The sequence below is a fragment of the Triticum urartu genome, chromosome 4, assembly GCF_003073215.2.
Source record: "Triticum urartu cultivar G1812 chromosome 4, Tu2.1, whole genome shotgun sequence".
Lineage (NCBI taxonomy): Eukaryota > Viridiplantae > Streptophyta > Magnoliopsida > Poales > Poaceae > Triticum > Triticum urartu.
In genome coordinates, this window is record NC_053025.1 from 308,754,597 (window position 1) to 308,775,381 (window position 20,785).

Genomic DNA, 20,785 nt, shown 5'->3' on the forward strand with positions numbered 1-20,785 from the left:
TGGCGCCCGAGAGGGAGATCTCGCCGGCGCCGGAGGAGGGCGAGCGGGTCGTCTTCCGCTCGCACTGCCTGCGCGGCTTCGGCCTCCCGGCGAGCAGGTTTCTTCGTTCCTTCCTCGACTTCTACAAGCTCCAGCCGCATCACCTCACGCCCAATGCGGTGATGCTGCTGTCGGCCTTCGTCTCCCTCTGCGAAGGCTTCTTGGGGCTGCTCCCCACCCTGGAGCTCTGGGGAGAATTCTTCCAGAGCAAGCTCGGCACGGTCGTCGCCGGCGTGCCCGCCCCCTGCGGAGCCTTCATCGCCATGAGGAGGGCGAGCGAGAACAATCCGTTCCCGCCCATCCCCCTGATCCAGTCGGTGAAGGTCTGGCAGAGATCTTACTTCTATGTGAAGAACGTCGCCGAGCAAGAAAAGACTACATCAACTTGCCGGCTTACGTAGCCGGCCCGCCGGCTGGGAGGCAGCCCTCGTGGAGCTTCCGATCCCGGTCGTTGTCTCCGGCCGGGAACGCCGCCATCTCCCGGCTTCGGGTGCTCATTCAGTCGGAAGGCCTGCGCGGGGCCGACTTGGTGGCCGCCTTCGTGGAGCGCCGGATCCTTCCTCTCCAGAGCCGGCCCCACATGATGTGTCAGATGAGCGGCCGCTTCGACCCAAGCCGGCTCAGCACATGGGAGATGCCCCACGCGGAGGTGGCGCTTATGGTTAATTACATCGCCAATTGCAAGCTCAGCGGGGACTGGCAGTACGGCAAGGCGCCGTACTCTCGCGCGAAATCCTCCACCCGTGGTAAGCTTCTCTCTTTATCCTCTTTTTCGTCGTCAGCCGGCTTCGCGACGGCCGGCTTCTGACCTTCCGCTCTGTGCAGAACCCTCTTCTCCCGCCGCCGGCTGGGGCGGCAGGGATCGAGCGCCAGTACGTCCCCGACCGCACGGTGGATGATGTTGACGACCCGGACTTGGGGGCGGCCGCCATGGAAGACGCCGTCGTGGGGGACAGCGCCGAGCCCGGAGGCTCGAAGTTCACCGCCGCGAGCTTCGAGGACTGGCCGGACGACTTCGAAGCCGAAGTCGTTCCGCGCCGCCAGCCGGCGGCCGACCAACAGGGCGCCGGCTCGTCCGTCGCGCCGGCTGCCGGCGGTGCGCAGAAACGTCGGGCCGCTCTAGGCCTCTTCGGCAGCCGGCCGAAGAAGTCCAAGCCCTCCGCCGCGGCGACGAAGCGAGAAGAGGCGGCCGCGAAGGCGGCCCGCTTCCGCAAAGCCGTGAAACAGCCCCAGGCGGTCTCGGCGTAAGTTTTTAACCGCTTGCCGCAGTCTCGTCATTGTTCTTTTTTCTTCAAATGCACTCTTAGCTTTCTTCGTTTGCTGGACAGGGCGCCGCCTTCTCTCGAGCGGGGCCCAGGCGGCTCCGTCGTGGGGCCGGCTGTAGGTTCTTCCAGCTCCCGCCGCGTGGACCCCCGCGCCGATCTTAGGGAGGCCACAGAGCGGAACGCCCGCGAAGCGCGGGAGGAGCGCGAGGCGGCGGAGAAGGCAGCCGCCCAGGCGGCAAAGGGGCAGGCTGAAGCCGTAGCCAAGGCCCAGAAGGAGGCGGCTCCTGCAGAGACGGAGGCGGAAAGCTCGCGCAGCCAGCCTCCGCTGCTCGCCGTTCCCCTCCGAGCCGTGGCCCCCAACACCCCGTTGCCCATGGCGGAGGAGATCATCCAAGACCCGCCGCTGTTGGAGAGGGAGGAGGAGCCCATGGTCTTGGCCGGGAGAACGCCGCCTGCGGCTCCAACCGGGGCGGGCCAAGGCAGTCGATCGCCAGCGGCGCCGGAGGAGCCGGCCGGAGGTGAGACAGGGAGCCGGTCCGGCCTCAAGGTGCAGCTGGCGACGGGCCGGCGTGCTGAAGGAGGCGCCGCTCCGCCGGAGTCGCGCCGAGCCGCGGGCGCAGGCCAGCCAGCAGGAGATCTGGAGGTGGCCAGCTCCGCCGTGTCCGAGTGGACTCCCATCGGGGGGGACCGGTGAGCTAGAAGCAGCGGCTCAAGGGGTCCGGAGCCGGCTACGAGCTCAAGCCGCCCTGCTGCAGCAGCTCAACCAAGAGTTCTCGTCGACACGAACCTCTGTCCGGGTAAGTCCTTCGCTCTTGGCTGCTTTGCTTTCTTGATTTCTTCCGTGGGGGCCCGTTAGCGCACCCACTCGGTGTAGTCCCCGAGATTCGGGCCGACTGCTGCGCAGTCGGGTCGGATCTTTCTCGACGGCCACCTTACTTTGCTTTCTTTCTAAACTTTCAGGAATACCACAACCTTCGTGTTGCCGCCTTCGACTGCCAGGCTCGAGAGCTGAGCCGGCGGACCAACGATCTGGCCCACAGCCGAAGTAAGTACTTGGTTTGTTTGTCTCCTGTGGGGGCGCGCCAGCGCACCCACTGGGTGTAGTCCCCGAGATTCGGGCCGACTGCCGCGCAGTCGGGTCGAATCTTTCTTGACGACTCCTTTCTTATTGATTTTTCTTCTTCTTTGTCTTCAGGGGCCAACGCCGACTTGAGGAAGGAGCTTGGCGAAGCGAAGGCCGCCTTTTTCGCCAAAGAGGCCGAGTGCACTGCCTTGGCCCAAGAACGGGATCGCCTGGCCAAGAAGCTGGTCGACCAAGAGAAGAGCCACAAAACGGCCCTTCAGGCGGCGAAGGAGAGCGAAGCCGCCGTGCTGGCGGAGTATGAGATAGCGGCGGCGACCTGGTCCGAGACCCAGCGAGGCCTGGAGGAAGGCTACGGCCGGATTGAAGACTTGATCGATGGTAAGTTGCTTTCCACAGCCTTCCCCCGTCCCTTGCCGTCTGGATTTTTTTTTTGACTTATCTTGGACTGCCGCTTGTTGTTTCTTGCAGATTACTTCCCGGGCTACTCCGTCTTCGCTGCCCAAACCATCGAGGCTCATCACGAGGCGCGCCGTCAAGCGGGGGCCGACATTGCGCCGGATGCAAACCGGACCCTTGAGGAGCAGCTTCTGGCTGTCCAGGCGCGGCTGCAGCCGGCCCACCGGATGCTCCGCCGGCTCCAACGTGCGGGGGCGCAGGTGCTGGCCGCCCTCTGGCCTGGCGAGACGATCCCCCACACCCCGAGCCGAACTGCCGACTGGCTGGAAGTCGCAGTCGGACGCTTCGAGGCTTGGAAGGCGTCAGCGGCCCGCCTCGGAGCCGGGCGGGCGTTGGAATTCGTACGGGCTTGGTACCCAGGACTGAGCCTGGACCAGCTGCGTACTTGGCGGATGGAGGCCGACGCGGAGCTGGAGGAGGTGAGGCCGGCTATCGCCCAGCGAGCTTCAACGATCGCCGAGTGCACCGACATCAGCATTTTCGCACCCAAAATCGATGATGATGGTGTCGCGCAGCCGGAGGAGTGGTTCGGGCTGAACCCGGCGGTGGGCGAGGACTCGGCGGAGGAGATCGCCTCCAGCGACGAGGGAGAAGAGGACGAAGATGACGACGGCGGAGACGTCGAGCCGGCTGGTGGAACAACCAGCCGACCTCAGGCCGACCGTGCCTCCAGCAACGAGGCGCGTGGAAGCGCGCCCTCTGCGAGAGGCGGCGACCAAGCCGAAATTCGTCAGCCGGCCGCTCCTTCAGCCAGCGCGACCGTCTCCGCCAACTAGTCGGCCGCTCCACCAGCCTGACCTGCCGTCTTTATCTTTCCTGCTTTGTTGTCTTTGAACAATCTTTTGTTAAGTTTCGCAGTTCCACCCACTGGGGGTGTATCCAAACTATGTTGAATGCTGGCCTCTTGGAGGTCTTTTTGTGTAAATATTATCACGTGCATGTTTGGTTTCCATTCACGTATGCTTGATGCCGGAGAGGATGAGGCCGTTGGCTCGCTCGACCTGGCCGTTTGACTGCGGATGGGCGACGGACGCTAAGTCCAGCCGGATGCCTTGGGCTGCACAGAAACGTGCCAAGGCTCCTTTGGCAAAATTCGTGCCATTGTCGGTGATGATGCTGTGCGGCACGCCATACCGAGTTGTTATGTCTGCGATGAAGGTCACGGCAGTCGGCCCATTCAGCTTCTTGATCGGCTTTGCTTCAATCCACTTGGTGAACTTGTCCACGGCGACAAGCAGATGCATCATGCCACCGCGCGCCGTCTTGAATGGGCCCACCATGTCCAGTCCCCAAACGGCAAAGGGCCAAGTGAGGGGAATGGTCTTGAGTGCCGAGGCCGGCATGTGTTGCTTGGAGCTGAAGAGCTGGCATCCCTTGCAATGCTTGACTAGTTCTTTGGCGTCGTCCAAAGCAGTCGGCCAGAAGAAACCATGGCGGAAGGCTTTGGCGACAAGTGATCTTGAGGCCGCATGGTGGCCTCACTCTCCTTGGTGAATGTCTGCGAGGATTGCAATGCCCTTCTCTTGCTCGACGCATCGCTGGAGGACTCCGGTGACGCTGCGCTTGAGTAGTTCTCTATTGACGATTGTGTACGCTCCGGCTCGACGCTGGACTTGTCTTGCTTCTGTTTCATCGGCCGGCAGGTCTTGGTTCACTAAGAAGTTGAGGATGGACTGAGCCCAAGATGGAGCCGCGATTTCTTCTACTGCCAAAGTGGCTACTGCCACTAGGGTGGGCGGGCTGGGCGGTGAGGTGCTGGAGTCGGCCGCCGGCTGTAGTGCTGGTGCAGCCCCCGGGCCGGCTACCGCAGTCCCCGAGCCGGCTGCCGAAGTCCCCGGGCCGGCTACAGGGGTCTTGAGGTCGGCTACTTGATTCTTCGAGCCGGACCTGGCCGCATCGGGGTCAGGCGGCACGAAGATGGAATCGGATTCCGGAGACGGCTTGAATAGGCGTTGTAGAGCGACGCCGGTTGGAATTGCTTGCCGGGTGGAGCCTATTCGGGCCAAGGCATCGGCTGGCTCGTTGTAGGCTCGAGGTACGTGGAGGAACTCGCACCCTTCAAAGTATCCGCTGAGTTGTTGGACCAGGAAACGGTAGCTCGCCATGTTCGCGTCCTTGGCGTCCCAGTCACCGGATGACTGCTGGACTACCAGGTCTGAGTCGCCATAACATAGGATCCGGCGGATGCCAAGCTCTTTGGCAAGCCGGAGCCCGTGTATGAGCGCCTCGTACTCGGCCACATTGTTGGAGGCGGCGAAGTGGATCTGTAGCGCGTATTTGAGCTTGTCGCCTTTGGGAGAGGTAAGGACGATGCCGGCTCCCAAGCCGGTGCGCATCTTGGACCCGTCGAAGTGCATGCGCCAATGGGTGGAGTCTGGAGCCGGCGACAGGTACTGGGTCTCGGCCCAGTCGACGAGGAAGTCGGCCAGCGCTTGGGACTTGATGGCGGTGCGGGGTTGGTAGAAGATTGTGTAAGGGGCCAGCTCGATTGCCCATTTCGCGACCCGGCCGGACGCATCCCGGCTGCCTATGATCTCGGCTAGCGGGGCAGTGCATACGACCGTGACGGGATGCTCTTGAAAGTAGGGCTTTAGCTTCTTGGCGGTGAAGTACACGCCGTAACACATCTTTTGGTAGTGCGGGTAGTTCTGCTTTGAGGCGGACAGCACCTCGCTCAAATAATACACCGGCCTCTGGACCGGCTGGGCTCGGCCTTCTTCCGGGCGCTTTACTACGATGACGGTGCTGACCACCCGGCTGGTTGCAGCGATGTAAAGGAGCATGGGCTCTTTCTCAGTCGGTGCTGCGAGGACAGGCGGCGTGGCCAGCATCTTCTTCAATTCGTGGAAAGCTTGGTCGGCCAGGTCGTTCCACTCGAAGTGAGTGCTCTTCTTCATGTGGCGGTAGAGGGGGAGTGCCTTTTCTCCGAGCCGGCTCATGCAGCGGTTCAAGGAGGCTAGGCACCCGGTGAACTTCTGAATGTCTCGAAGCTTGGTGGGGATCGCCATTCTCTCGATGGCCTTGATCTTCGCTGGGTTGCATTCGATGCCGCGTTCGGAGACCAGGAAGCCTAGGAGCTGGCCGGCTGGCACCCCGAACACGCATTTCTCGGGGTTGAGCTTGATTTGGAACCGGCGCAGGTTCTCAAATGTTTCCGTGAGGTCTTCCAGCAAGGTGCCACGCTTCTCCGTCTTCACCACGATGTCGTCCACATAAACGTGGGCATTCCTGCCGAGCTGCTTGAGGAGACACTTCTGCATGCAACGCTGGAAGGTGGCACCGGCATTTCTCAAGGCGAATGTCATAGTCAGGTAGCAGAAGGCTCCGAACGGCGTGATGAAGGCGGTCTTCAGGCGGTCATCCGGGTCTAGCTTTATCTGGTGATATCCAGAGTAAGCATCCAAAAAACTCAACAGCTCGCATTCGGCTGTGGAGTCTATCACTTGGTCTATCCTTGGTAGGGCGAAAGGATCTTTGGGGCAGGCCTTGTTGAGGCTTGTGTAGTCTATACACATGCGCCAGTTGTTATTCTTCTTCAACACGAGGACCGAGTTGGCGAGCCACTCTAGAAAGAAAACTTCCATGATGAAGCCGGCCGCCAAGAGCCGGGCTATCTCCTCCCCTACAATCCTGCGCTTCTCCTCTGACAGCCGGCGAAGGGGTTGTCTGACCGGCTTCACGCCTTCTCGAACATGCAGTTTGTGCTCGGCGAATTTCCTCGGAACACCCGGCATGTCCTTGGGGGACCATGCGAAGATGTCCCGATTCTCACGGAGGAAATCGGCGAGCTCGCCTTCCTATTTGCTGTTCAGGTTTGCCCCGATGACGGCAAACCTCTCTGGATGCTCGGGGTCAAGGGGTATCTTCTTCGTCTCCTTGGCCGGCTGGAAAGATCCTTGATCATCCTGCTCCTTGGGGTCGGGGGACACGGCCGACTGCTTGCCGGCCATGGCCACGACTCAGTCCAGCATCTTCTTCTCTTCAGCGATCACAAGGGACTCGGCCAGCCGGCTGCTGGCCGCGGCGCACTCGGAGGACTTCTTGTAGTCGCCGGCTACGGTGATGACGCCTTTGGTGCTTGGTATATTCATCTTGAGGTATGCATAGTGGGGAACCACCATGAATTTGGCCAAGGCAGGTCGGCCCAGCAATGCATGGTAAGGGCTCTCCAGGTCCACCACCTCAAACCAGATCGCTTCCCGGCGGAAATGCTCCTTGTCCCCAAAAAGTACATCAATCTTGATTTTGCCAATGGGGGCGCAGGACAGGCCGGGTACGATGCCGTGGAACACTGTCCGAGTGGGCGTGAGCTGTTTTGTCTTAACGTTCAACTTCTCTAGGGTGTCACGATACAAGATGTTGATGCTGCTCCCGCCGTCTATCAATACACGAGAGAAGCGGGCGGCGCGTCTGTCCGTTGCAAGGGTGGCTTCCAGGACCAGAGCATAAGAGCCGGGATACGGCATCACCTCCGGGTGGTCGGCCCGGCTCCAACTGATGGGATTTTCTGACTAATGCATGTGCTCAGCGGGGTTGGCAGCGACCACGCTGACTTCCTGGTGCTCTCGGCGTTTGCTGCGCCGGTCTTCGGGCTGGCTGGTGAAGACGACATAGGTTGCTTGCTCATCAGGGAACTCGTCATGCACGGCTCCGACTGCGGGCCGAGCGGCCGGAGGCGGCGGAGGTGGAGGCGGCAGGCCGGCAGGCGGAGGCGGCAAGAGCCCCTCGCCTTTAGAGATTCGGGTGAGCCAGTTGCACTTCCGGGTCGTGTGGTTGGACGGCTTCGCTTGGCCCTCGCTGTGGAACTTGCAAGGGGCGTCGAGGGTTTGCTCGTAGGAGAAGGCGGGCTGCCAAGCCGGCCTGCCGCCCTTGGGCTTCTTGGGCACCGGTTGTTCTTCAGGCGGCGCATCTTCGACCGTGGCCACCTGCCGGCTAGCGGGAGGCGGCGCAGGGCCCTTGCGCTTGTTGTCGTTCGAGATGGGGTGTCGTCCGGGCTCTCCAGCCAGCGTCTTGGGCGCCGGGTTGAGCACCTTCCCGGACGCGTCTACCCGAAGCTCGGTCTTCATCGAGGAGTCGGCGGTGGCGTACTTGTCCGCTATGTCCAGAAGCTCGTCGAGAGTAGCCGGCTCGTCGCAGAGGAGCTTGTGCTTGAGGAGGGTGCCTTCTCGGCATCCGGCTGTGAAGTATTCTATGGCTTGTACCTCGTGCACCCCTTCACAGGAGTTGCGGAGCTCGGCCCAACGCGTGAGGTAATCGCGAGTGGACTCGGCGGGGCCTTGCACGCACAAGGAGAGCTGTCTGGGCTTGGGAGCCCGCTTGTAGGTGCTGGTGAAGTTGCGGATGAAGGCTTCTGTGAAGTCTAGCCAGCTGTTGATGCTACGCGGCTTGAGGCTGTTGAGCCAAGTCCGCGCCGTGCCTTGCAGCATGAGGGGCATGTACTTCACGGCGACTCGCCGGTTGCCGTTGGCTATGCTAACTGCGATGGAGTAGTCGATCAACCAATCTTCCGGCTTCACGGAGCCGTTGTACTTGGGCGTGTCTCTTGGGAGCGAGAACCCTTTGGGAAAGGGCTCGTCGCGGATGCGGGGGCCAAAGCAAGGCGGGCCGGCATCATCTTCTTCTTCCAATGCCAGGGATCGTGCCAGGCGGTCGAGCCGATGGCGGGCGTCGTTCTCGCCGATTCCTTCGCGGCAGCCCAGTCGGCCGCTGAGAGTCGGATGCGCCACTGGCGGTGAGGCGGGGTATCTCTCTCCACGGGGCGGAGGCGGAGGCGGGTCGCCCCGCCACTCCATGGCTCGGGGATAACCGTCCGCGTCCCGCTCGATGGAGATCCGGGTCCGGCGGCGGCTGGTAGCCGGCTCCTTCTCGCGTCGCGCGCGGGTATCGCTCGTAGTCGGTGTCCGGGACGTCGCGCCATGCTCTCGGCGCGGGGGAAGGCTTTCCGCGCGAGCGTCGGCTTCGTGCCGCTGCATGGCGGCGTCGATCAACTGCTGGATGCGCCGGGTCATGTGGGGAAGGTCTTCAGGCTCCAGGCCGTCCAGCTCGTCTACGGCCGCCTGGGCGGCACGCAAGTTCTCGAGCGGAGTGGCATAGACCGGGCGGTCGACTCCCAGCGCGTCGGCGATGACGGCGCCGCATTGCTTGACAAGGCTGGCCCGGCTTGGCCCGCTCGGGGCCGGCGTGCCGAAGGCGGCGCGGTCAGCCTCGCGCCGGTAGGCCTCAGTGAGGCATCTTACGGAGGCCAGCCTCCGGCCCTCTGCGAGGAGGGCGAGGCGGCGTGCTTCCATGGCTTCGTCGTCGGCGACGGCCGGGAGAGGAGCGGACAGGTCGTGGGCCACCGCGCGCGAGGCATCGCGGGCGCTCTCGTCGGCCGGGCCGCTGTGGCCGACAACCATCACTTCGGCGGCGACAGCATCGTGGCCGTCGACACGGGGAAGCGGGTCGTTGTAGATCGCGACGTTGGCGGGGAAGGCGCCTTAGGAGGCCGTGTCGGAGTCGACAGGCATCGGGTCGGTGGAACCAACCGACTCCAGGTCCGCAGCGGGCTCGCTGGAGACGTGGAGCTGGCCGAGAAAGTTGGCGAGGCGGTCAGCGCCCGCATCGGAGGCGAGCTCGTCGGAGAGATCGGCGAGGCCGCTTTCCGCACAGATGCTGGCGACGCCTTGCAGCGCGTCGTGGCAAGCGCCATCGGGCGTGCCGGGCTGGCTACGCTCGCTGGGGAGGAAGAGGGTTCCTGTCCAGAACAGGTCTCCGGGCGACGGTGCGCCTGGCCCCACGGTGGGCGCCAAATGTCGGGTGGTAGGTGCGACATATGCCAACGGGTGGCTTATCTATGTGGGAACCAGTAAGACGTCGCCGGTGCCTGGAAGCAGGATGAGGCGAAGACGTGCTCGCTGGCGGATCTTACCCAGCTTCGGGGCTCTCCGAGGAGATAACTCCCCTACTGCTGCTCTGCGGGGTCTCCGCATGCTCACTAGATGAATCGAGTAGCTACACGACGCTCCTTGAGCTGTTTTGGGGGAGGGGAGGAAGAAAGGGCACGGCTAGCCTGCTTCTCCTCCTTGTATGGTATCTAGAACTAGCGGGGGGTCCAACCGTTTGCATGGGTGCCCCGGGGGGTTTATATAGGCCTACCCCCCGGGGGTACAATGGTAATCCGGCTGGGCGCGGGCCCAGCCGTCTGTGACTGCACTCGCCGGCTTTTGCGCCGACTGCTGGGGCCCGCCGGCTGGCGGGTCCCGCCGGCTGTCAACTCCTTGGTCACTGTGGCTTCATCTTGCTGACGTGAGCTTCATCGTGGCAAGCGCGGCTACAGTACCGCCGCCTGCTGGGTGATCGCTGTAGCCTTACTGCGTCTTGTCTCCTTAATGGGGCGTCCTCTTAGAGGGAAGCGGCGGGCCGGCTGGCGGAGCCGGCTCCGCCTTGGGCCTGCTGGTTGGAAGCGCGGCCACCTTCGGCCGTCTCCCTGCTCTAAGGGGCCCACCGCCAGTGGGCCACGCTGGCGGCCCGTCGTGGGTGACGCCAGGGTCAACATGGCAACAGTGCTGCGCCGGACGGGTCATGCCTACCTCGTACGGCGCACTGTGCCAGGCGTGCTCCGGGATTCGGGGGTGGCAGGCTTTTCTGTAGCCATGCCCCGTCGCACCGCCGTTAGGTGGGTGCAAACTTTGTGGGTACGGTCTTGACTAATTTATGGGGAGCCGGCTTGAAGGAGTCGGCTTTCTCGTAGCCGGCTTCTTGGAGTCGGCCCTCTCATGAAGGTTGAAGTCGGACCGCCTTCCCAAAGCCGGCCTAGATCGCAGCCGGCGGGGGGAAGGCGGCCCCGTGTCTTGGATTTTTGAGAGCCGGGCGGGCTCGTAATTTTTGCACAGGTGCCAGGGGAAGCCGGCTAGGCTACCCATGGCCATTTACTCCGACACTTCTGAAGCTTTTGCAAGTAAGCACACGGTTGGTTGTGGTTCTGTAGAGAAATCAACAATATACAGGTCTCCTCTCCTAAAGCCTTCGAAGACTTTGGAATTGTCAGCTTCCATAACCACGACACAACGGTACTTGCCAAAGACAACAACCATATCAAGATCACAAAGCATTGAAACAGACATAAGGTTGTATCCTTAGGATTCAACAAGCATGACTTTGTCCATGTGTCGATCCTTTGTAATCGCAACCTTACCTAGACCCAATACCTGACTTTTGCCTTTGTCAGCAAAGATGATATGCTTCAGATGCGACGGAGATAATGGATCATCCATCAATAGATTCTTGTCACCAGTCATGTGGTTTGTACATCCACTATTGAGGACCCACTCAGTGGCTTTGGGTTGATCATCCTGCAGACGAATTAGTGCAGCTTACAAACTCATATACTTCATCAGTGAAGAATATGACATCAATTTATCAGATCAATTTCATCAAGTAAAAGAACTGATAAAGCAATATGAGGACGTGAGAAATGAAAGTTCATTTCTTCATGATTAGCCTGCGTCCTATCAGGCATGCTCAGGTCTCCAGCAAATTCTTCAGACGATTACGTGCGTCTGGAGACCTGACCCTGCAGAAGAGATTAGTTCTTTTTCTTCACCACCCACATCTGAAGGGGTGACAATGAGTTTATCATTCTGCGAGCTCCATACGAGAAGGATGGCATATAAGCCAGTCCATTTCGTTTCACATAAGAGGGGTTAGAGTAAGCATAAGAGTATGGAGAGAAATTCTTCGAGGACATATGGACATAATGATTTGAAGAATAATACACATATCCATAATCCTTAGATCTTCCCTGCGAAACAGACGGGTTAGCACGATGATGTTCATATGAGGACTTTGATCCATATGAGGAATTTGGTCCATATGAAGAATTTGATCTGGGGTTCCTATTCTTCACAGGTGGCGTCATGATGACATTCACCTGAAGATTTTCAAGGCATCTTTTGGGAACCAAGATTTTCTTCATAGGGGAGCCGTTCCTGCAGTTAGTGCCAACATATCTAGCAAATACTTCACCATTCTGATTTTTGAACCGCTTATAGTTGGAGTCAATTGACTCATCATCAGAATGAGGAGATTCACAAGCAAATCCAGATAACTTAGAAGGATCAACTGGAGGTCCCTTTGCAGCAACCCATGTAGTTTTGGGGTACTGCTTAGGCTTCCAATATGTACCATCAGCATTGAGTTTCCTCTCAAAGGCGATACCCTCTTTCCTAGGGTTCCGGTTAAGGATATGCTTTTTAAGCACATCACAAAGAGCCTGATGCCCTTTGAGGCTTTCGTACATGCATGTCATGTACAATTCCTTCAGCCCTGCATCGTCAGTGATACTAGCAATGTCCTTAGATGAGGAATTAGTGATAGCAGAGGCATGTGAAGAATTTGAAACATTAGCAGCATTTGAACATTCAGGTGAAGAATTAGCAGATTCACGTTCAATGCACTTCAAGCATGGAGGAACAAATTCTTCCTGAGACGAGCCGATTTGTTGAGCAAGTAATGAATCACGCTCCTTCTGAAGATCTTCATAACTCACTCTTAGCTTCTCAAGGTCTTGCTTTCTTTGAAGAAATTCATAAGAAAGCTTCTCATGGTCAGATAAGAGAGTGTTATGATGACTTTGAAGATTGTCAAACCTAGTTTGAAATTTCTGAAGATTTTCAGTCAGGGCTTTAGTGCGATCCATTTCTTCACCCAACATATCATCACTTTTGTCTAGCATGTTTTGAACCTTTTCTAAAGCCCTTTGTTGTTTTACAACAATCTTAGCAAGTTTAGAATAGCTGGGCTTAAGATTTTCATCAGATTCATTCTCACTTGATTCAGATGAGGTATATTTGAGTACCTTGGCACCCTTTGCCATGAAGCAGTAGGTGGGAGCGTAGTCATCATTCCCTTCATCAGCATTGTTGGTGAGGTTATTTTCTTCAGTGTTGAAGATAGACTTGCCAACGAATGCAGTAGCGAGAGCTAGGCTCGCCACTCCGAATTCGGACTCATCAGATGACTCCTCTTCCTCATTTTCTTCAGATTCAGCCTCAGAGTCCATTTCCTTGCCAATGAATGCCCTGGCCTTCTTGGAGCTGCTCTTCTTGTGATGTGAAGGTTTTGAGGATTTTGATGATGAAGATTTTGAGGATTTCTTCTTTTTCTTCGCATCATCAGAACTGTAACCCTTGTATTTCTTCTTCTTTGATTCCTTTTCCCATTGAGGACAGTCTTGAATGTAATGACCAGGCTTCTTGCATTTGTGGCAGAGCCTCCTCTTTTAGTCACTTGATGAGGAATCATTGCTCCTTGAGGGTCTTCCAAGGCGACCACATCTTGAGAACTTTTGGAACTTCTTCACGAGCAGAGCCAGATCATGGCTCAGTTCTTCAGGATCACCAAGGCTGCTATCAGAGTCTTCATCTTCGGACTCAGATACTGCCTTGGCCTTTAGTGCACGTGATCTGCCATAGCTTGAACCATAGAGATCTCTCTTTTCATCAAGTTGGAACTCATGAGCATTTAGCCTCTCGAGAATATCAGCGGGATCAAGTGACTTGTAATCAGCACGTTCTTGTATCATCAATGCTAGAGTGTCAAATGAGGAATCAAGCGATCTCAGCAATTTCTTCACCACCTCATGGTAGGTGATGTCAGTGGCACCAAGTGCTTGAAGCTCATTTGAGATGTCAGTGAGGCGATCGAAGGTTTGTTGAACATTTTCATTGTCGAGTCTTTTGAAGCGGTTGAAGAGATTGCGAAGAACATCAACTCGAGAGTCACGCTGATTTGAGACTCCTTCATTCACTTTGGACAACCTGTCCAAGATAAGCTTTGATGTCTCCAAAGCACTCACTCTGCCATACTGTCCTTTGCTCAGATGGCCACATATGATATTCTTCGCTTGAGAGTCGAGTTGCTTGAGTCTCTTCACATCAGCAGCGTTGAGAGAAGGTGTGACAGAGGGAACACCATTTTCCACAACATACCAGAGATTGTTATCAATTGCTTCAAGATGCATTCGCATCTTATTATTCCAGTAGGGGTAGTCCGTCCCATCGAAGGTAGGACACCCAACAGAGACCTTGATCATACCTGCGGTCGACATAACTAAAACTCCAGGTGGTTAAACCAAAATCACACAGAACAAGGGAGTACCTTGCTCTGATACCAATTGAAAGTGTGTTATATCAACTAAAGGGGGGTGGATAGGCGATTTTTATGAAATTCTTCACTGAGGAATTTGCCGGTGAGGAAATTCCTTAATGAAGAACTACTAGCAGCGGAATAAGTACTCAAAAGTAAACATAACAGAATACAAGCATAGTCATCATGATGAAATGAAGACAGGCACAAAGTACAGGAAGCGTAATCATAGGAAAACACAGGATGAAGACAAACAGACTGAAGAAATTGAGCTGAGGAAATTGAGAAAGTCTTCAGTCAAAGTCTTCAAACACATATATGAACAAACACACAACACAGTTATGAGGAAATGAAAGAGTTGAGGAAATAGAACCAGTACGCTTGGTGAAGACAATGATTTGGTAGACCAGTTCCAACTGTTGTCTCAGTTGTACGTCTGGTTGGAGTGGCTGAGTATTTAAACTCAAGGACACACAGTCCCGGACACCTAGTCCTGAACACACAGCTCAGGACACCCAGTCCTCACCGTATTCTCCTTGAACTAGGGTCACACAGACCTCGTCCAATCACTCGTGGTAAGTCTTCTGGCGACTTCCAAACCTTCACAAACTTGGTCACTCGGCGATCCACAATTCCTCTTGGATGCTCTAGACCATGACGCCTAACCGTCTGGAAGAAGCACAGTCTTCAAAGGTAACAAGCGTCTGATCCATGCAGGATCAATCTCTTCAGTGATGCTCAATCACTTGGGGTTTGTAGGTGTTCGGGTTTTGGGTTTTTGGTTTTTCCTCACTTGATGATTTTCGCTCAAAGTCCTCAGAGGATGGGTTGCTCTCAAATGACAAGTGTCAGTTTCTCTCGGAGAAGCCAACCAGCTAGTGGTTGTAGGGGGCGGCTATTTATAGCTTAGGGAGCAGCCTGACATGATAAGACATAAATGCCCTTCAATGATATGACCATTAGGTGGATAGATATTTTGGGACAGCTGGCGCATAGCACAGCAACGGTCAGAATTTTGAGTAGCAAAATCCTCAGGGCTATCATGTTCCTCACTGTGTAGGCAATCTGCACTGGCGAATTCCTGACTCCTCAGTCAGGACAAATTCCTCAGAGACCAGAAGAACTTCATCTCTGTCACTGATGAAATTGACTGAACTGTATGAGATTTCCAATGGCTTCACTCGAAGGGATTGGTAGGTGTAGGATTTTGAGTTGAGCATCACATGGAAATTTTTCCTTAGTATTTCCTTGACCCCCTTTAACAGTATGGTGTTTCCTATGACTCAAGAAAGAGAATAAACAAAACTATGAAAACGAAAGTCTCCAAGCTTCATATTCCTCGCATGAATATCAAGTCTTCACGGACACACCAATTTCTTCACTTTCAAAGTCTTCATGTAAGTCTTCAGAAATACCAAAATCTTCAGTCGAAGATATTCATTTTTAGGGGTCGACTTTTCTTGTAAATATCAAACTCCTCATAGACTTATAGACCTGTGTACACTCACAAATGCATTAGTCCCTTAACCTGTAAGTCTTCAATACACCAAAATCACTAAGGGGCACTAGATGCACTTACAGCTCTCTTAACTAGAATTGTTTTTACTACAAAAATGATCCTAGGATTTTAAAGACTTCTGTCATACAATTGTTCTTGAACCATGTGTTTCTCATGGTCTTTATCTGATGCGATGTACTTATACTGTCTGTCGCTACTTAGCTTGGTTTCCCCAAGTGAAAGTAAGTCTTCATGCAGTTACAGTCCTTTTGACATGAAGGAGTAGTGTTACAAATCCTTCACGCTTTGAATACCCCTATTGCCACACAGGTTTATCAGCTGCATGTTTCTATTTGTAAAATTCCATGTTGAAAAGGAGTTCTATTGCAAGTATGCCTTTCTTATTTTGTGGGATTTTAATTTATATAAGGACAACCCAAAAAAGATATAAAGGAGAAGAGAGAAGACAGTATGATACACATCTTCAAGAGGCTGAGCAGGCTCAGCCAATATTAGTGTATCTAGACATCAGTTTGAAAGGTTTGGACACAATGAAAAACCTGAGACATTAATAATTTGAACTTAGTGATGGTATTTCTGGATAGGCATTGCTATTGCACTCAATGCCATACAACTAGATTCCCCGCCACGCCAACAGGAATTTACTATATGCATCACCGTGACATCGGTTTTTTCTCTCCCACTGCAACACATGGGCATGTTTTCCTAGTCATAATTAAAGTCCTTGAAATCCAAAAGAGTGGGTTCATCGCTACTTAAAGTTTCGACCTCTCCAATCCCACTTTTATCAATTTTTTCATGAAGATCTTTAAACTACAAATTATTGGGATGCCTTCTAGCTAAAGTTGACTCATCTCTAGTCCCATCTTTATCAAGATTTATATTAGCAAACAAATATTCAACAGGAGTCACACCAATCACTTTAAGATCTTCATTATTTTTTCGAAAAAACTAGAAGAACATGCTTTTACAAACCAATCTCTCTTAGAACGCATCCTAGTGGTTCTTTATTTACATTCATCCATAGAAATTTTAATTGATTTTAGAGATTCATTAATATCAATCTTGGGTGGCATAGATCTAATCATTAAAGCTTCAATTTCAAGAGAAATTTTATCAACGTTCCTAGCCAAATCATCAATCTTAAGCAATTTTCTTCTACCATAGCAATGAAATTATTTTGAGAATTAATGAAATATTTAATATTATTCTCAAGATCAGTAGGTATTTTATTATAATTTCCATAAGAATTGTTGTAGGAATTACCATAATTATTAGAGGAATTACTAGGAAACGACCTAGGGTTGAAATTACCTCTATATCCGTTATTACCAAAATTGTTCCTACCAACAAAATTCACATCCATAGATTCATTATTATTATCAATCAATGTGGAAAAAGGAATATCATTAGGATCAATAGGATAACTCTTACTAGCAAACAATTTCATAAGTTCATCCATCTTTCCACTCAAAGTATTAATTTCTTCAATCGCATGCACAATTTTACTAGTGGAAGATCTTTCGGTATGCCAATGAAAGTAATTTTCCATAATATTATCTAGGATTGTAGTAGCTTCCCCTGATGTTATTTCCATAAAAGTACCTCCCGCGGTGCAATCTAAAAGATTTCTAGATGCAAAACTCAATCCGGCATAACAATTGTATGATCATCCATAAACTTAAACCATGAGAAGGGCAATTTCTTATCATCAATTTCATCCTCTCCCAAGATTGTGCAACATGTTCATGATCAACTTGCTGAAAATTCATTATATCGTTCCTAAGGGAGATGATCTTAGCGTGAGGAAAATACTTGGAAATAAAAGCATCTTTACACTTATTCCATGAATCAATACTATTTTTGGGAAAAGATGAAAACCAAGTTTTAGCACGATCTCGTAGTGAGAATGGAAAAGGATTCAATTTAACAATATCACTATCCACATCTTTTTTCTTTTGCATATCACACAACTCAACAAAAGTATTTAGATGGGATGCAGCAACTTCATTAGGACTATCGGAAAATTGTTCTTTCATAACAACATTCAACAAAGTGGCATTAATTTCATAAGATTCCTGTCGGTGGAACGACACCTATGGGGTAACTGGGATCCCTTCTACGGTTGGCAAGTGCGAGGTTGTCCAAAGAGCGGGTCTGACAGGAAGCACACAGATCGTTTACCTAGGTTCGGGCCGCGAAGATGTGTAATACCCTAGTCCTGATTTGGTGGATGTATTTGAGTGTTGTTGTGTTCTTGAGCTAGCTACATGGTGCAACTTTCCCAAAAGAGCTGAATCCCTCTCTTGGTCGCCTCGGGCCTCCTTTTAGAGGAAAAAGGGGTTGCTACAGTGGCACACGGGAGGTGGAAAGGTCTACAGTCGATAAGCCTATCCTCTGGGGCCGTCGGACAAACGGATTTAATGCCATGCCGACGTGCCCCCTTTCTTTATCAGGGACGCCAGAGAAGCACGTCCTAGCCGTTGCCGCCTCGCCTGGCCTCAACACGCGTCTGAGATGATGAGGCATCGGGGCGCCACGGTGGCCGGCTGCTAGGCTGGTGCGGTGGTGGAGCCTTCATGAAGGGTCGCATGCCTCCACGTAGGTGCTTGCTGGGTCGGTGTAGAGGCTGCCTGTCACCACGCAGGTGCCTGCCCAGCTGGTTGAGCTAGCAGCTGCTTTGGGACGGTGGTAGAGTCTTGGCTGGTACAGGCCTGGTAGTGGCCCTACTGATGCCCTCGGCAAGGGTCTTGCCGTGGCGTTGCACTCATCCCCAGCAAGGGTCTTGATGGGGGTCTTGTGGATTTCCTCGGCTAGGATCCTGCCGAGGGTCGCCATCTTCTGGTCCTCATCTGATCTCACATGTTTATGATGTTGACTAATATTTGCATGCCACCACAAAGGCGCCTCCCTATCCTTGGTTCCAATGTAGTTGGTTGGGTTGGAGCCTGTGGGCTCAAGGGTGGCTCGCTCTGCTGGTGTTGGGCAAGTTGCCCTGGCAATGCTCTTGTCGGGGCCGCGGAGGTTGCCGGGGGAGTCCACCTTGCTCCTTTGTTCTTCAGTGTTTCTGGCCTTGGCGTTGCTTTGTTTGCCTTATGCTTCGGTTTCTCTCTGGCTCCCCTCCTCTGCCCTGCTAAGTGTGGCCGTGGCACGCGGCTCTGACTGCCCATGCATAAGTAAAGGGGTCAAAAGAAGAGCCCCTACTTTTTTACACTGACAGGAGCCCCGGGCCTGGGCCACACATAAGCGCGCCGCGTTGTTGGGCTAGGCCTAGAACGGTGCGCGGGCAGGTGGGACGGATTTTACCGCAGTAACGTCTTGTCCACTGCGCTTCCCATGCCCTGTGTTGAATGCGTGACGTGCAGGGTCGTGCGTGACGTGGGGGTCATGCGTGGGGCGGTTCCCGCATGCATGCGTCACATCGTGGTAAATTGGCGACTCGCGCCTTCCCTATAAAAAGAGGAAGGCGTAGAGGCGTGGCTCATTTACATGACGGACTCGGGTCATGGTCTTCAAGGCGTCAGTCCCCCACGATCACGGGGTGGGGAATGGTCGCCTCACCCGTCCCCTCAATTCTGCTTGCTCGCCATGTGTCCCCCATGCAGGTGGCAGGTGGTGGAGGCAGGAAACCGGGTCGTCGCTGATTGGGGCAGCGGGTCGGTCTCCATCCCCTGCGCCCCCGATGGTCGGATTGGCCGAGTGGGGCGGCCGAGCCCCGACCCTTTCGTCATCCCACATCCTTTCGTCATCTACCTCCATTCACTTCGCCTCCTTTCTTCCGTCTGCCATGGCGAGAGGAGGCACCGGCCCTTCAACGGTGGCGGCAAGTGTTGCTGCTCGACAGCGCGTCCCTCCTTCCCAAGAGCTCGTGGCGGTGGAGCCGTCCATGAGAGGAAGGGGGAGAGGGCGAGGCCGAGGTCGCCGTGGCACTCGGGGGAGAGGGGGACGGGGTGGCGCACTGGCCTCGCCTCCGCCAGCAATGCCTCCCCCGATGGAGGGCCAAGTCGGGGACCAACCCCGCGAGTTCTTCATCAGGCTGCGCCGGCCACCGCGTCGCTGCCTCCGTCTCCCTACCCCATTTGCTTGAGAGATGGAGCTCGATCCACCCCAGACCCTCAGGTTGCACATGAGGGGCTGCAGGAATGGCGGCACATGGGTCGACATCGACTTCCCCGCTCCTCACGTCATGTACCTCTGTCGCGGATGGAAGACGTTCACTCGCATCCACAGCCTAACGGCGGGGCTTGTCCTTTACTTCAAGTTAATGGAGGGCGGCCTGCTCTCTGTCAAGGTCTTTGGAGATCTTGGAACTCGCCTAAAGTGCTGCGTGGAGAGCTCCTCCAACGATGAAGATTCCTCTTCAAGCGGGAGTGATGAGGAGGGTAGTGACAGCGATGACGAGAGCATTGAGAGAGGTCACGTTGACCTCGTCTACGACTGACCGTGTCGCCCCGTCCTACGTCATGCGGCCTGTCGAGGGCCTTCCTCGTCAAGGTCTCCATCGGCGCGTCCCCCGTTGCTTTCTTGGGTGGCTGGCATAGGAGGGTTGGAGAAGGCGAAGAAGGCGGGTGGCGGCCGTCAAGTCGGAGTACGCGGGCACCGACGCCTTCGTCGCGTATTGCCGGCCCGCTGCCTCATCTTCCAGCTCCTGTCCCGGCACCAGGGCATTCTCTTGGTGCCTTCTGCTCCTCGCACCTTGCCTAGGCACTCTTTCTGCCCTCTTGCTATCTTGTTCCACCTCCTGAGGAGAGGGACAAGAAAGGGATTACAAGCATCTTATCTCTTTTTAGTTTGTAAGACTGCGGGCACTTGTTAATTTTAAGACTTAATTGTAATCCCATTGCTCATGTTTTTAATTCCGTATGAATTGTACCTACATGGGATCTTTTTAATGAAAGAGGGTGCTTGCCGGGTTCCTTGTGCGTGAGTGAGGCCCATGCCAAGGAACGAATCCTTGTTATTTTTAAGATAAATACTGTCGCCCGGCAACAGGCCCTGCCGTCCCCTGACTTCTGTCGACCATTCTCACGCCTTTGGCGGAGGCAGGGGCGAAGTAGAGTTAGGCCCTTCATTTATTTCCTCGCCACCGCGTTACGACCTACTTCTGTCCCAGGGACTTGGGTACAAGAGGAAGGGGGAGCTCGGTGGTTGTCGGTGTCAAAACCGACGGATCTCGGGTAGGGGGTCCCAAACTGTGCGTCTAGGCCGGATGGTAACACGAGGCAGGGGACATGATGTTTTACCCAGGTTCGGGCCCTCTTGATGGAGGTAAAACCCTATGTCCTGCTTGATTAATAT